Source organism: Magnolia sinica, chromosome 1 (assembly GCF_029962835.1).
Source record: "Magnolia sinica isolate HGM2019 chromosome 1, MsV1, whole genome shotgun sequence".
NCBI classification, from domain to species: Eukaryota; Viridiplantae; Streptophyta; class Magnoliopsida; order Magnoliales; family Magnoliaceae; genus Magnolia; species Magnolia sinica.
The window spans coordinates 97,101,341-97,119,153 of NC_080573.1; the positions used below are offsets into that span (position 1 = coordinate 97,101,341).

Consider the following 17,813-nt stretch of genomic DNA (forward strand, 5'->3'; position numbering starts at 1 on the left):
ATCAGAAGTGATCATGGTGGGGAATTTGCAAATGAAAATTTTGAAAAGTATTGCAATGAGAAAGGAATCTATCATGAATTCTGAGCTCCAAAAACCCCACAACAAAATGGAGTCGTTGAAAGAAAAAATCAAGTACTACAAGAAATGGGGTCAGTTATGTTAAATGGGAAAGATATGGCAAAAAGTTTTTAGGCAGAAGCTGTCAATACTGCCTGCTACATCATAAATAGAGTATATCTTAGAGCAGGTCTAAATAAAACTCCATATGAACTGTGGTATGGGAAGCTACCTAGTGTGAAATATTTTTGGGTTTTTGGTAGTAAATGTTATATCTTGAGAGACAGAGATCACCTAGGGAAATTTGAGTCTAAAAGTGATGAAGGTATTTTTCTGGGATATGCCATGAATAGTCGTGCTTATAGAGTATACAACCTAAGAACCCTCACTATTCAAGAATCTGTTAATGTGGTAATTGATGATCATCCTCATGACGAGGATATCCCTGTAAATGAATTAGAAGATGATGTAGACTCATGCATACTAGATAAATCAGATAACAAATCTCCATCATTGAATGAACCCCAACCAACATCTGACATACCCATCATTAAGGATCATCCTCAAGAACAAATCATTAGAGATCCTAATGATGGTGTAAGAACTCGACGGTAGATAGAAAGTATCTACAATCATTTCTGCTTTACCTCAAAGATTGAACCTATGAACATTGTAGAAGCTCTTCAAGAGGAATACTGGATAAATGCTATACAAGAAGAACTTCAACAATTTCAGAGAAATGAAGTATGACAATTGGTTTCCAGGCCACTCAATACAAATGTTATTGGAACCAAATGGGTCTTCAAGAATAAATCAGATGAATCAGGAAATGTGATTAGAAACAAATCAAGACTTGTAGCTCAGGGGTACTTACAGATAGAAGGTATTGACTTTGATGAAACATTCGCTCTTGTAGCTCGCCTTGAGTCTATTAGAATTCTTATGTCTGTTGTATGCACATTAAAATTTAAACTATTTCAAATGTACGTAAAAAGTGCTTTACTTAATGGGGACCTTGCCGAAGAAGTTTATGTAGAACAACCAAAGGGATTTTCAGATCATAAGTATCCCCATTATGTTTACCGTCTAAACAAAGCTCTTTATGGTCTCAAGCAAGCACCTCGTGCCTGGTATGAACGGTTGACAAAGTTTCTTTTGGACCATAAGTTCTACAGAGGAAGTGTAGATAAAACATTGTTTACTCAAACAACAAAGGACTCACTTCTTATTGCACAGATTTATGTGAATGATATAGTCTTTGGTTCAACATGTGAAGAGGCAGCCCTCAAAATTGCCAATCTCGTGAAATCAGAATTTGAAATGAGTATGGTTGGTGAATTAAATTTCTTCCTAGGATTACAAGTCAAGCAACTATATGGTGGAATCTTCATCTGTCAAACCAAGTATGTAAACGATTTGGTGAAAAGATTTAGTCTTGAATTTGGTCGCTCTTATCACACTCCCATGAGTACCACACTCAAACTCTCCAAAGATTTAAATGGCAAAAGTGTGGATCAACATCTCTACCGGAGTATGATAGGCAGCCTACTATATCTCACAGCTAGTCGTCCTGATATATCTTTCAGTGTAGGAGTATGTGCTCGATATCAGGCAGATCCTAAGGAATCTCATCTAACGACTATTAAGAGGATCATTAAGTACATAGCAGGAACTACCTCCTTCGGACTGTGTTATCCATTTGAAACATCCACCATCATTGCTGGATACTCTGATGCTGACTGGGCTGGAAATTTGGATGATCGACAACCAACAAGTGGAGGGTGTTTTTGCATTGGAAATTGTTTGGTCTCTTGGCAAAGTAAGAAGCAAAACTCAATATCATTATCTACTATTGAAGCTGAATACATTGCTGCAAGAAGTTATTGTGTACAACTCCTTTGGATGAAATAGATGTTGTTGGACTACGGAATCAATCAACCCACAATGAGTCTGTTTTGTGATAACACAAGCGCGATCAACATTTCAAAGAATCCTGTCCAACATTCTCGAACCAAGTACATTGACATTCATCATCATTTTATCCAAGAACTTGTTAAAGACAAGATTATTATGTTAGATTATGTTTCCACAGAAAAGCAACTTGCAGATATCCTCAGTAAACCTCTTGATACAAATAGGTTTAGTGATCTTCAAAAGTCCATTGGAGTATGCACTCATTGAAAATATCCCAGCATCCATGAGCCAGATAGGTAAATCTTTACAATGGGACATTCATGGTTAAGTATCAGCCACAAGTCTAAGCCTTATGAGTTTTAGAGTGCCAGATAATAACATTCTTGATGATATCTGAACCTGATCGATGACATCAATAAATACAGTTCCATGAAATCGATACTCAACATCGATGAAATTAAAGAATCTTGGGAATGCAAAGTAATAACCAGCGGTTCTTCCCAACAGTTGGATTAATCTAGTTTTCACTGGACACCTTCCTTATGGTCATCAGCACGTTCTTTAATGTCATTATAGCATGTGATCGATGACATCGATGAGGGATCAATATGATCGCAAGCGCTACTATAAGAACAAGGGTGTCTTCAATCTCAAAATCTCATTGCATATGTCTTCCCCTCTCTGATTGCTTCTTATCACATCTACCTGTCGCTTACAAGGAGAAATCATACACAAAGGGAAAGGTAAGTCTCTTCACTCTTTAGAATCAAAGAACATGCAATCATAATCCAGTAAGCGTCAACCTATTACGGTAGAAGGACGTCCATTCACCATTGTTGAACGTCTAGTGCTCAATAGTGCCATTGAACCTTTTGGAGTGGACCTAGTTTTGGAAGTAATAGGTTGGCAGAACATTCTTAATCTTGGAGGATCGTATCAACTAGGGGTGATCTAAGAATTCTTCAATCACTGTCATGTCATTAGTAATGATCCCCCTAGCATTCAAGTTGAACTAACACATTACTCAAAGATTATCACTCCGATCACCCTGGCTCACCTTCTCGATCTTGATGTCACTCGAATCCCAGTGACAAACAGGAATCTCAATGGTTTAGGTGTATGGGGAGAAATAACTCGTGCATTATGTCAAGGCACTACTATTTCGCGAAACGATGATAATTTGCTTCACATCAACTATCTTGGACCCACCTTCAAAATTCTTCATAGTCTTTTTGGGTCTAATGTATATCCCTGTGATGTCGAAGGAAATCATCTCTCTCCATTTGTGATCAATGTGCTGTATGATGTATATCAAGAAAATCAAGTGTCTGCCGACTCTTCTTGTCAAGCAAATCATTCGTGTAATACAAGGCAATTATCAGGAGAAACTGTCTTTCCGGTGCTCATAAGCAAATTAGCCCATCATGTGGGGTTCTCTATGACATTTGATGCTGTGTATCCTGAAGCATGGTTTGATAGTGATGCAGCTCAGGTGGCCCAACAATTGTGTTCCCCTTCGTCTCTTCCCATGACAAGGGGTGTCCAACATGCTCAATCATCAGTTCGACCTACATATGGAGTGTCCAATCGCACGCCGATGGTCAGCCCGAAGTCAATCATAAACTGCCAGTCTCATCATTTAGAACGACATCTACTGAATGGGATGGCAGGGATGGAGGAGTGTCTGTACAACTGTGAAAGGCGTCTCACCACAATTGAAGAAAAAATCGCCGTCCTCCAGCAAACCACTCAACAAGTGGTAGATTTGCTTCCACATAGCAATCCTTGAGGTTATTGAGCTCCTATTGAGCCATACAGTCACATTTGGATGAGCAAGCATGTCTATTTTCTGTAATTTGAACGGACTAAATGCATTAGCTCCACACCGTCCAGGGGTCAGGATGGTGGGGCCCACCCTCATATTGATGTGGATTAATCCACACCGTCCAGAGCATCCAGACCTCCTGGATGCTGGACATGTATTATATATACATGATATGTGTTATATATTTATATATATATTATTATAATATATATTATCATGATATGAGGTGGGCCACACATGTGGACCCACCATGTAATGTAAATATGTATGAGATCTCCACCATCCAGAACAACCAGGGGTCTGGATGGTGGCTTTTTATAATTTATATATATTATATTATATTATAAAATGATATATTATATTATATTGCATGTAAGGTGGGCCACGTACGTGGGACCCACCACTGATGTATGTTTATATCCACGCCGTCCAGCGATCTGGACGGGTGGAGTCCACCATGATGTATGTTTATATTCACGCCGTCCATTCATTATTTGGATAGGTGGAGTCCACTATGATGTATATTTATATCCATGTCATTTAGCAAGCTAGATAAGTGGAGTCCACTGTGATGTATGTTTGCATCTACGCCGTCCATTCATCTGGTGAGCTCGTCTTTGGCTCAAGATGAAAATGAAGTAGATTTAGTCCTTTGGTGGGCCACGTACGTGGACCCCACCCCTGATGTATGTATTACATTTAAACCATCCATCTATTTTGGACCAACTCGTCTCACAGCTTGAGATTAAAAATAAGACAGATCTAGTTATCAGGTGGACCACACCACAGGAAACAGTGGATTGAGCACCCACCATTAAAACCCCCTTTTGGGTTACAGAAGTTTTGAACCAATATGATATTTATTTTCCCTCACTATTCAGGTTTTTGGTGAACTTATGAACATTTGGATGGGAAATAAATGCTATGGTGGGCCCTTTAAAATTTAACAGTGGAAATCATTATCACCGCTGTTCTTTGTGGTATGATCCAAATGATCTTTTGATCTGAATTTGGGGCACATGGTTAGAGGCCCATTGTAATGTATTTGGAGCCCATGGGTAGAGGCCCATTTTGATATACTTAGCCCATTTCATTCAGCCCATTTGATCAGCCCATTTGATTAACCCAATTGATTCGGCCCATTTGTATCGGCCCATTTGATTTGGCCCATTTAATTCGACCCATTGATACGACCCGATGTTATATACATTGCCCATGAGTGAGCCCCAATGTGATGCGTATATGCCCCATAAACGAGGCCCATGATAATATGTATTAGACCATTGTATGAGACCATGGACTCATTATACGATTAACCCTATGAGCGTCATTCCTTGGGAGCAATGTTGGTTAAAGGTCCACATTAATGGGCAATGATGGTTGGACGCCCACATTGTGACCATCCCTTGGGCCTTGTTAGGCCCTTCCTTATCATTTTCTCATGGGTTAACCTTAATCAGTGGGCCCCCATTCGTCATAGACGGATGGTTTCGCGCTATCAGGTTTAATATAACCACGGCCGAAGGCCGATCTTTATATTATGTTCGATCAGCTGTTCAATATAGACCCCACCTTACTTATAGGCCAATTATCAGTGTTAATTATTGATGTTGATTATTAGTGCCGATTATCGAGGCCAATCCGATTGCCGAGGACAATTTCGATTATTGAGACCAATTCCGATTGTCAAGGCCGATTCCGATTATTGAGACCGATTCCGATTGTCGAGCTCAATTCTGACTATCGAGGTTGTTTCTGATTATTAAGGTCGATTCTAATTATCGAGGCCGACTCTGATTGTCGAGGATGGATATCGAGGCCAATTGCCGAGGCCCATTGTGATGTATATGCAACCCATATTTAAAGCCCATTCTATTGAGCATTTGGCCTCAGCTTAAGGCATTTGAGGCCTATATAATGTATATGAGGCCTATGTGATGAGGCCCATTATGGTGCATTTGAGGGCCAGGCAATGAAGCCCATTGTGTTGTATATCAGGCCCATGTGGGAGGCCCATCGTGATGTATATTAAACTCTTAAGTGAGGCCCATAGTGTTGTATGTTAGACCCTTATGTGAGGCCATGGGTCCACTATATGTTAGGCTCTACGCAGGCCATTCCTTAGAGGCAATGTTGGTCAAATGTCCACATTGTCGAGGCCGATTGTTGATGTCAGTTATTGATTTCGATTATGAGTATGTGACAAAATAGCATCATGATACATGCCCATACGCATCATCTGCATGTTTATTATGAGATGTGATTGATCATTGTATACGTCATAGTACAGATGATTTATGGGACTCCCTAATAGGTGGAGTTATCCCATATGAGCACACGGTATGCGCAGGATTGATGCATGATTGGGCTACATAACTCATGTATCTTGCATTGTGTGATAGTGATTACTATACGCCCTAGCAACATCAGGGCTGTGACCTCCACAGGCATGTCGTGGATGACTAAATGGGACACTGAAAATATTTTGTTCGAGCATCTGGGCACTTTGGATATCTGTGGGTGAAAGTCCCTAAACCTCTGAGGCCAAGAGACGCCCTAATGTCGAGACTGAGTGGATACATGAGTGCCTGAGTGCTGAATATCAGGAGGCCGCGTCTCCCACTGTGTCGTGGTCGGTTGGGAGGGGGTGTGGCCTTACCCGCCTGAGGGAGTAGGCATAGCTAGGCTAAGTCTGACTAGCTCCAAAATGGGTCCACTATTGACGAGCCGGGTAGGCATTGGTATACTGCTGGCAGGCGGGTAGTGAGGTCTTTTCCACTCGCTGGGCTATGCGGCCTGCAGGGGTGGTCGACAGTTTGGAATGTACTAAACCCTGGTGATGATCCCAGAGATGTATAGTATTGATTCGTGGAGCAGAGTTGCATACTCATTCATTCATTCACTATCCACTTGGGCTGATGGTGCGTAACTATTTATTACGTGTACCTTCGTAATGGCTAGGATTTTGGTTGGGGCACGCGACTAACCTGAGATCAGGAGTTTACCACATTGAGTCTGACTATCCAAATTAAGTATGGGACTAGTTTAGATAGAAGTCTCTTGTGATGGACCCCATAGCTTGCAATACTACGTACCATTATCCCGACTTCACACTCTAGCATAGTCATTCCATTCGCACTGCATATTGCATTACATCCACGACATATGACATTTTGAGTTACTGTGTTTCTACATATATATGGTCTAGATACGGCTAACGGTATTCGTGAACTCATCAGAAATTGTATATTGCATTGCATCCTTGACATTTGATATTTAGCTCTTTATGACTCCTTTCTTGTATAGCTGATCTGTATTGTGTACTCTGATATCGTATGATTCATGATCTTACCAGTATTTCCGATATTGTATGATTATGGCATTATATTGAATACTTGGTACTTACCTTGTGCACACACTTACACCACCCTCTAAGCTTTCTATAAGCTTATGCACGATAGATGCGTGCAGGTGATGTTAGGTTGTAACGGCGTTGAGCTTAGAGTAAGTAGCTGACTTTTAGAGCTTTGATTTTGACATATGTATTTTCCTTTCAGCATTGTATTCAAATGTTTATATTAGTGGATATGTGATGACGATGTTGCCTTTGTGATTTGGGTAAACTTGTGGCTATGTTTCTTACGAGATAAATGAACATTGAAAAATCCTCCTTGTAAGATCCCAGGATCGGAACCTGGCATATGGGCACTGGGAGCTGAGAATCGGGTACTACGGAGGCTGTCGGCACCGGATCCGGCGATCGAGATTCCTGTGAATCCGATTTTCGAATTTGGGGCGTGACAACCTAGATTCGTCGAGTTACCCAATGTGGCGAGACTAATTCGATCACCTGTACATGGACTGTTACCGATTGCATGGGCTACGTTGTAGCCCCAATCTTACTCAGATGCAATAGGTAAATACATGTGATAATCAATTCAACATGTAACAAATAATCCAAGTGAAATCCTCATTTGCGCATTTCATCAAACACATTGATCATATTACATAACCCTTGCATTTTAACCATAAATTTTGTAGCGGCAAATATGATTATATGAAAGAAACTATACATATGATCAAGGTAATTGAGAATCCTATCTTAATACTCTTAATAAATACAAATCATCAACATTTTCACATTCAGACAATTTATCAAACACTTAGGCTACGCTTCACCAAATATATAAACTAGGTTAGTTACAATATATATTTTAGCAAATCCTTATACAAAGAGGTCATTATGCATATAGTAACAATGAATACTAGATTAATAGTCATGGTAAACTCAAATCATATTTATATGTTCATTTAAACATTTCAACAAACACATAGGATGCATATTTGTTCAACATAGTTCATACATGTATAATACATCGAAATCGATGTGTCTAAGACGATATGGTAGTAATCAAGTTAGACATAAATCATTAGCTGACATTAAAAGCATTGAAAACCATAACCTAAACGTTTATAGTTCACACCTTTTGTCGGAATACTCGATTCAGACTCGCTTCAAACTCTATGTTCCCAAAAATGGAACGTCGGACACCTAAACAACGAAATAAGTTAGCTAGTTTGTTGATTACTCTATCTAGATCTCTAAATCAGGATTATGGTTAGTGTTTCTTACCTAAATCGTAGCTGAAACCAATGGTGTCGTGAAATGCGAAGGTGATTCGAGGCGTGGAGTAGTGGGAGAGAAACACTGTAGCAATCTCCCAAGATTTCTCTTTTCTCCTTACTCATTTCTCTTCTTTTCTCTCTTCTCTCTCTTAGGGTTTGGAGAAATTCGTATGAGAGAGAGGTGGGGTGGTATAGGGGCTATATATAGGCCTAGAAGTGATGTAAATGGCCCCATGGCCATGGTATACTTAGGTTATATCCAAAGGGCGACTGTTTTTGACAAACAGGGCACATAGGGAGGTCCACAACTCACATACGTCATAGGGTAAGTTCTCTGACAGTGGATCTATGCCAGGATGTAATTTTAGTGCGATTAGACAAACCAATCAACCGTGGAGGACCTGCATCAGATCAATGGTCGAACTTGCTCGATCGGGGCCACAAGTGTACGGATATGTGCAGGGAAATTTCCTTTTCCTATGGGTGAAGTTTGGTCAGAAACTGACAGTCTGAAATCGTCAATTTCGTGTGTAAGCGAATGACCCAATTCACTTAAGTTTTAATACATTTTCTAAAGGTATTCACGTTTCTCACACACTTTACTCAGGGCTCAAGTTGTGCATTTCTGGATACTATTTGGGCTTGATTCCCGCGATGGTTGTCAAGCCCAGTAGGATGGATATAACCCTATAGTTTCATAGTCTTCAGACTTTCGACGTGCGGTCCAGGTCCGATACGGGGTTTCAATGCACTCCCGAGAGCAACAGGCTCTTGGGATTTTTCCTAGGTCTTTATGTAGTATTGAGTCAGTAGTATTAATAGTTTTAGGTCTTCTCATTTATAGAAATGGTGGCCCAAGCTTAATCTACTGATTATTTAGTTTGGTACTTAACTAAATTTTGCCTAAATTATGATAAGCTACTGTTCGTAGGTGATTCTGCCTGAGGTGATACTCGGGTCCTTGTATAGTTTTTTTTCGAGACGTTACACTTCCTATCATGGGTAATATTTTCGACGAGTACATGCCTTCGAACAAAGAATTTGCTCGCATCTCCGTAGAAAATAAATTTAAAATTTTAAAGACTGCTCTTGAACTCTTCGAGGAAATGGCTAAATTCCAATAGACTGATGAAATTCATTCCCTTGATTGGCTAGCTCATTTCTCCCGAAACTTACGGTATACTTCTTTTCTTTTCTTTCTCTTTAGAGTCTTCATCTTATATACATATTCACATCACCAGTTTGATAATCGTATCATTATCTTGATAGCTTTGTGAGTCAGAATCATCGAGAGCTCAAAACCATTCATAAAAATATCAGGAGTACTGTTAAATATAGTTCTTGTGAACTGGCTGCTTTCTTAGTTTATTGGCTATGCTTAGTGATATTTCTTAGTTCAAAACAAGCAGAAATCACTAGACCAGGACTCTTCGTGGTTGCGGGCACAATGGCAGAAGGTTGGAAGTATTTTTTGGCTCCTCCAGTCCTTTGTTCACTATATCGTGCTTTTGGAGATATCATTTCCTATCATGAAAGTTTAACCTCCAGGCCTTCTTCAATCTGTTCTCCTTATCATTTTTTCATAAGTTGGTTAAGAGTATACTTTCCTTGGACCTTTGTCGATTCAGAAAGAGCTTATTCAAATCCTTATCAACTCCCACTCCAGAATTATCAACTGAGAAAAATGATTGAAAAATCATATACTTAGGTCACCAGGAACATAGAGAGTAGTGATCCTATCGACTTCTTTCAGTTTTCGCTAACTAGCTTTCCAGAGGATATAGAAGTTATCGATGATGACTCTATTTTTTTTGGTGAGCATACATTCGTTGTTTCCATCAGGTCTGGTACTCTTCCATTAAGAAAGGTTAAATTTTTTAGCAAGAACTATATTATCCAAGCAGGAACTATATTAGCAGGAACAAATTTGGTTTTGATTAGACAATACCAAAAACTTGCGATATTGTCACAAGAACAATGAGAAGTTATGGTATCGGGCCATATAACTGGGCATTGGTATGGAGGTAGCTTTTGACCATACACACTGGATCACAGTTCATAATTTCTGGTTACAACTATCTGGTTCATGCTTCTTATTATTGAATGCGTTGGTGGGCTCATCAATATTTTTTGGTGCACAATTATCATTCGATAGATTGTGCCATATAGATTCTTCTGCCGTGTGTGAAAATTTATTAGTCGAAACAAGGCATAGGTTGTATTGAAGAGACAGATCATGCCCCCTTTCCAAGCCAATTTTAAATAAAGATTTCTTCGAAAGATCCTATTTGTGAAATGAAGTTTGCTAATATCCTTGAAGAATGGAAAACATTTGGTACTCCTATAAAGATTTCGGAAGATACATCTCATATATTTGGAACATCGAACCGTCCAGAAGAGAATGATGATTCTTTGTAATTCCACCCTCCTCCGCCCTTGCGGATTTTACGGGATAGCTTTCCTTCATCATCAAGAGAGCAAGTGACAAAAAGACGCCATAGTCATCTTTGGAAGGATAAACAAGTTATAATTGAAGACCCATAATTGATGTTGAAGGATTAACTCTTGGAGAAGACAACTCATTCATTATCCCTTCTTTTAGGTAGGAAGCAGCAAGCCTTCTTGAGCATAAGTCCGATATTGCTGTAATTTGAATTTGATTTAAACAGATATTGTGACAACATATATTGGTTTTTTGAACATTCAAAGAGAACTATGATATTTTTTTTTCTTAATATCATTTTGCAATAATTTATAATGCTAAACTTCTACATGTTGTCATTTTGAGATCTTGTCATAATGAGTATATATACATACTGAATTTTCTCACATGCATGATTCATTTTATCATAACGAATAATTGGCAAATATAACATACTGCCAATTTAGCATACCTTAGAAATACAATGGATGAGTACATACATATGTAGGATTTTAATTTATTATTTTGAGGTTTATAATCATGTTATGCAATTCATAATTCAATGAGATAGCAACACATCTTATCGTTAGTGTGGCCTATGTGGTATTCATTTTGATAGGAGGAACTAATTTATAATTTAGTTAGTTCTAAAGACATCATACACAGTTTAAGTTCTTGAGTAGTTGGAGCACACAGTTTTTTAGATCTTAAGTAGTTGGAGTCAGGGGCCTTACACGAATGGCCACTGTAACTCTTATGAGTTCGCCGCACCATTGCAGCAGGGAGTTCACAAACCACTATCCATCAGAGGGGCCCAGCGAAGCTACTAAGGCAGTGAACTCAGTAGGTTTTACGCACAGGGTTGGTTGCAATAACTCTTTAGAATTCACGGGGCTCACAAGGCTATCTTAAGGAGTACCAAATCCAAGGTTGCCAGTCCATCGACGAGGGGGTATCTCGTTTAGAGGGCCCATCCCCATGATTTTGTATTGAAATCAAGTCAGAAAGTTGGGGGGTCTTATGCATGGTTGGCCTATCTATGGACGAGCTAAAGAGTGCATCCTGCATCCCGCTTTTTCTTTGCCCACAAGGTCTAACCCATTCATGAGAGGGCATTTTCTCTTACCATCTCCCATGGTGTTGTCAGAAGCTATACAAACGGCATTGGTCTCACTCGTGGTTGGCCGTATAGGCACACTCCACTGCTCACATGGGTCTAAGCATGTGATTGCCTTCATGGGCTTGTTAGGGCCACTGGCTTTTCACAGTTGCCCGTATAATATTTGATGAGTCACCGATATGATAGGTCTTATGCATGGTTGGTCGTATAGGTACACTCTGCTGCTATATATGATAAATCGCTATCGTTGATAATATAAGGCTTATGCGTGGTTGGTCGTATAAGCTCATTCCACTGTCGTAAATGATGAATCGCCATCCCAAATAATATTTTGATAGTATTTTTGGTTGAAGTAATGTATCTATTTGGTGTTAATATAGATTTGGTGATAATGACTTGTGCATTAACAATCAGCAATTAGCGATAGTATCAATTTGGTGGTGATAGCGATAATCGGTGATATTTTCAATTTGATGATAATCGGTGATTGTAACAATCATTGACGATAATAATTATCGGTGATAATAATAGGCCCTTGGTGATAATCGGTGATATGACACAAATAATTTTGATATGCTTAAGAATTTGTGCATTTTCATTTGTATATTGAGAAGAATACATGGCGTTACCCTTTGAGGCTTTTTTCATCATTCTGCTTGTCTTGCCCCCTTTTGATTAAGACAAATTATCCTGATAATCTTCATAATCAAAACTTCGACAATCTTCAAGGATGATATTTTTTTTTGAAGCGGGCATTGAGGAGTATTCTGATGTCTTATCTGTTCTGATCCATAACTTGATAAGCTCCATTCGAGTATGCTTCAGTTATTACATACTAACCGTCCCATTTAAGGTCTAACTTGCCCCCAGTTCTACGAGTGACCACTATGGGTCTTTTCAACATTAGCACCATGTCGCCTTTCTTAAAGGAGTGATGTTTGACTTTCTTATCAAACGAGCGGATATTCTTTCCTAGTATAGTTCCAATCGATGTTGGGCTGCTATCCATTTTTCATCAAACATATCTAGTTTGGTCAGCCTTATCTTGGCATTTTCATCATTTATAATAGATTCATGTATTGCTACCTCGAGTGACGTAACTTGTGTTTCGATGGGGATGATTGCTTTAACATTATAAACCAACAAATAAAGTGTGGCTTTTGTCGTCATATGGTGGGTAGTTCGATAGGCCCATAAAGCTTCCTGTAACTTTTCATCTCAATGACATTTATTTCCCATAACGATTTTCTTCAATATTTTTACAATTGTTTTGTTGAAAGCTTCTGCTAATCCATTAGTTGGCAGATAGTAAGGAATCAAGAACGAATGCTGAATGCCAAATTTCTAGCATAATTTCTCCATACCTCTATTCTTAAAAGGAGTGCCATTGTCGGTGATGATCTTTTTCGGGATGCCATGACGATATAGGATCACATGTCAGATGAAATCTACGACATCCTTTTCTTTGACATTTCATAGTCCAATCGCTTCAATCCACTTGGAGAAATAATTCATCGCTGCCAGAATGTATTGTCGTCCTTTAGATGAAGGTAGATTAATGGGATCGATGATGTCAAGCCCCCATGTTGCAAAGGGCCATGAAGCTACTGACTGGTGAAGATCTTCAGGGTGTGTTTGGGCGGTGGGATTAGAAGGGATTAGGTGGGATGGGATTCAAAAAACATAATTATTACCCATGGAAGGGATTGTCCCCTGTTGCCATGGGATAAGATTAATGTCATGCTTTGTTGGTAATACGGTGGTACATTGAATGGATATAGCCACCATCATTTGAAATTACTGAGAATAACACACATGTGTTATATCTAAACTTTTCATTTGTTTTATAACCTCATTTTATGGAGTAGGCCTAAAAATGAGGTAGATCCAAAACTTATGTGGCCCCAAAGAAGTTTTCAATGGTAAGTATTCAATCCCTGTTGCTTTCTATGGTGGGGTCCACTAGAGCTTTAGATTTACCTGATTTTTTGACCCATGCTCCAAAATAATCTTGAAAAATGGGTGGACGATGTGGATATAGCCCACACATCATGGTGGGACCTACACAACTTGCTAATATTGAGTGAAATTGGCACGGGACCCAATGCAATTCCATCTAATCTAATTCCAAGCTTTTCCATTCTTCCCAAACATGGAGTGGAATTGGCATAGGACCATATGAATCCCATCCCACCTAATCCCTTCTAATCTTACTACCTAAACACGCCCTCAGGAGGTACATGTATGATATCGTCATGGATATGACTTTCATGGCATTACTTTCCATAAGCTATCGTATCTTTAAACATTGTAGGCCAGTAGTATCCCATTCGATGTACCTGATGAAATGAATTTCGATCGGCCTGATGGGCTCCACATTCACCTGAATGAGCTTATTTCAATATACAACTTGCTTCCTCTTTATCCAGTCATCTTAACATCATCCCATTATAAGATCTTGTATACAACACTTCATTGCATATGATGAATTTCTTTGATCTTTGCTTAATCTATAATTTCTACGATGGACATCCTGCTAGGATATCATATTTGAGATAATCAACAAATGGTTGGCGCCAATCGTCTATAGTGATTTATAAACATGATACATGAAGTTCTTTAGCATTTTTATTGACGATTTCTAATGATGGTAGGACCTTCTTTCTTCGAACGTTACGTGTGAAATATTGCATATTCCCCCTATTTATACCTTAGTTTTATAAACATGATAGTGGTTAATTAATTTGATTATGTATGTTTTCACGTGCGAGGTGATTTCGAGAGCTTAAAGTGAAATTGATGCAAAAAGGAAGATTTATGCTCAAAATATTACCAAATGAAGATTTAGAGATTTTGAAGTCATTAATGAAGAATTCACATTCCAAAGATCTAAGAAAACTAAGTGAGGAATGAAGAAAATCAAATATTTGAAGTGAGGAAAAGGAATCTTGAAATTGTCCTGAAAATAAACATATTCTTGAAATTGTCCTGAAAAAGTATATTCTGAAACTCCGAGTCCATTTTGGGAAAATGTGCAGAGTGCGTAAATTTGAGGCGATTTAAACTCCGAGTCTATTTTGAAAAACTGCGCAAAGTGTGTAAATTTGAGGCGATTTCTAGATTTTTCCAACTCGGTGTGAAAGTTGTAGTTCCAAAACTATAAATAAGACAACCTAGGATGCTCTAAAGCATCTTCTAGGGTTTGGAAAGGTCTCAAAGAGCACATACAAGGGTGGAACAACTACTAAAGAGTTTTTCTTCTTCCTTAGTTTATTTTTCATGCTTTTTTCGAGAGATTTGATTTCAATCATGTCTATGGTTGGCTAAACCTCTTAGCTACGGCTAAGAAGTGAAGCTTGTAGCGTGTTTGGATGTTTATTTTGCTTTGATTCTTGTTCTTATTGAACTTCATTGATTTTCAGTTTGATATTAAGAGAATATTTTCAGTTTTCTATAATTTATTGTGATTTAAATTACAACAGATGTTGTGATAGCTTTGAATATCTTCTTTTCCTGTTTTGAGATAGTGAGATTGGTAAATCCCGTTGTTCACCATTGTCTCCTGGGCATGGTAGGGTGATGAAATCCCTTCCAATCATTACAATTCTCCTCCATTGAGAATTAGGTCAATGAAAGGTTCAGATTTGATTTAAATTGCTTTATCTTCCAATTGGATAAGATAGGACTCCAATTCCAATTGTGTTCCTTGAATAAAGTAAGGTAGCATCTTGATAGCTACAAGTGAATCCTTAGCACCCTAGTTTTCACCTTTAAATTTATAAGTTTTAATCAACATTATTCACCATTACTCTTAATTATTCAGATTTCAATTTAGATATTTTTCTAGTTCTAGTTCTAGTTCTAATTATTTTCAGAATACGTACAAGTTTAGTCCATGTGGGTTCAACCTCAGTCTTACCGAGTTATTACTACATCGCGACCCTACAGTTGGGGCAGTGAACAATTTTTTGGTGCCATTGCCGGGGACTACGACTACCTTTTTCTGGAATGAATTAGTATTAAAATTATGTTAAAATTTGGGTTTATTTTTCTTCTATGTTTTTAGATTAGGATTTTAAAAAAAAATTAATTTTAGAGACTAACATTGTTTTCTATTTTGTAGGATCCTAACATAGCAACTTTTATTCGGTAATTTTGTTCCAACCCTCTCTCTTATCTTTTCTAGATCTCTTATTTATTTTAGTTTTTCTAGTTTTCTTTTTTTGGCTTAGTTGTTTAGTTACTTGAGGGTTGAGAGTGTTTCATGCCCAAGTGGGTCCATGATAACACTCTACATCTTTTGAATGAAGAAGGATTAGTCGAAGGGTTGCCTATTCTTCATAGGATTAGACACTATTTGAGACCCTCTGAGTCAATAGAAGTGATGACTGTAAATCAATCTCAACATCTAGTTGAGGAAGTTCAAGATGAAAACGAGGTGCAGAATGCACCCTTGCCTCGTACTATATGAGATTATTTATGACCGGCGGGGGTGAGTACACCATCCTGTATGATATTTCCATTGAATGCAGGAACTGTGGATATTAAACAAGGGATAATTCAACTCCTCCCTAAGTTTGATGGACTAGAATCTCAAAGTCTATACTTGCATATGAAAGAGTTCGATGAAATCATATCTACATTACACTTCCCAAACGTGTTTTAGGATACAGTTAGACTGAAATTGTTTCCTTTCTCTTTAAAAGAAAAGGGTAAGTCGTGGTTACATTCCTTAAGATAAGGTCCATTGGCACGTGGGCTAAGATGAAAAGGGAGTTCCTTAAAAAGTTCTTCCCCTATCATAAAACAATACCTTAAGGAAAGCGATCATGAATTTTGCATAAAAAGAGGATGAGGCCTTCTTTAAATGTTGAGAGCGATTTAAGGATCTCATTAATTCATGTCCACAATACGGCTATGAAACATGACATATAACAAGCTTTTTCTATGAGGGATTGACCTCACCCATGCGACAATTTGTGGAGATGATGTGTAACGGGGAATTCATGAATAAGGAAGTTGATGATGCATGGGATTATTTTGATAAATTTTCTGAAAACATTCAATCATGGGATACCTCATTAAGAATTACTACTTCTAAGCCTACTCAATCAAAGGAAATGGGAGAAATTTATGTTTTAAAAGAGGAAGATGATATAAATGCAAGAGTGGCCATACTCACAAAAAAGTCGAGGCCATGGAACTTAAGAAGGCAAAACCTGAAAAGACTGCAGAAGTTGTTTGTGGTATTTTTGCTTGTAACATACATACAACTGAGAATTGCTCAACAATTCCTACTTTTCAAGAAATATTGAATGAGTAATCAAATACCATAACCAACTGCCAAAAACCTTTCAATGGACCCACCTCAAATACATATAACTCAAGTTGGTGGAACTATTTAAACTTATGTTGGAGGAATGGATAAACGGCTACCCCTCAAGGGATACTTAAGCAATTTTTGAATCAAAGGAAACCTCAAGAGGATTCGGTCTTAAAACATATATAAAACCATGAGCTTTTTAATCAATATTTGTTGTAAGCCTTTTAAGACCTTACAAAGGCCATATAAGGGCTTAAAACAAAAAATTCGATTGGGGAGAAAGGGATCCTTCCGGTTCAGCCTCTCCCCAACCCAAAATAGCAATATGAAATTAGTGACCCAAGCTCTTCAAAACAAATGGAGCAGGATAAGTCTATCACCACTCTTAGGAGTGAGAAGACAATTGACAAATTTATTCTGGTGAGGACTAAAAAGCCTAAGGACCAAGAAATAGATGAGAATGACAGACCTAACAATGCTTCACATGGCTTAAAACAGGAACCTCAAAGGAAGCCGATTGTGTCAT

General features: G+C 38.4%; 1 non-coding gene across 1 annotated transcript; it reads right to left on the reverse strand.

The window, feature by feature from the left end:
* Window positions 1–16,774: 16,774 nt before the first annotated feature.
* Window positions 16,775–16,882, reverse strand: LOC131223118 (small nucleolar RNA R71). The gene has a single exon (XR_009160296.1). It is a non-coding gene; the product is annotated as a small nucleolar RNA R71 (small nucleolar RNA).
* Window positions 16,883–17,813: the final 931 nt, after the last annotated feature.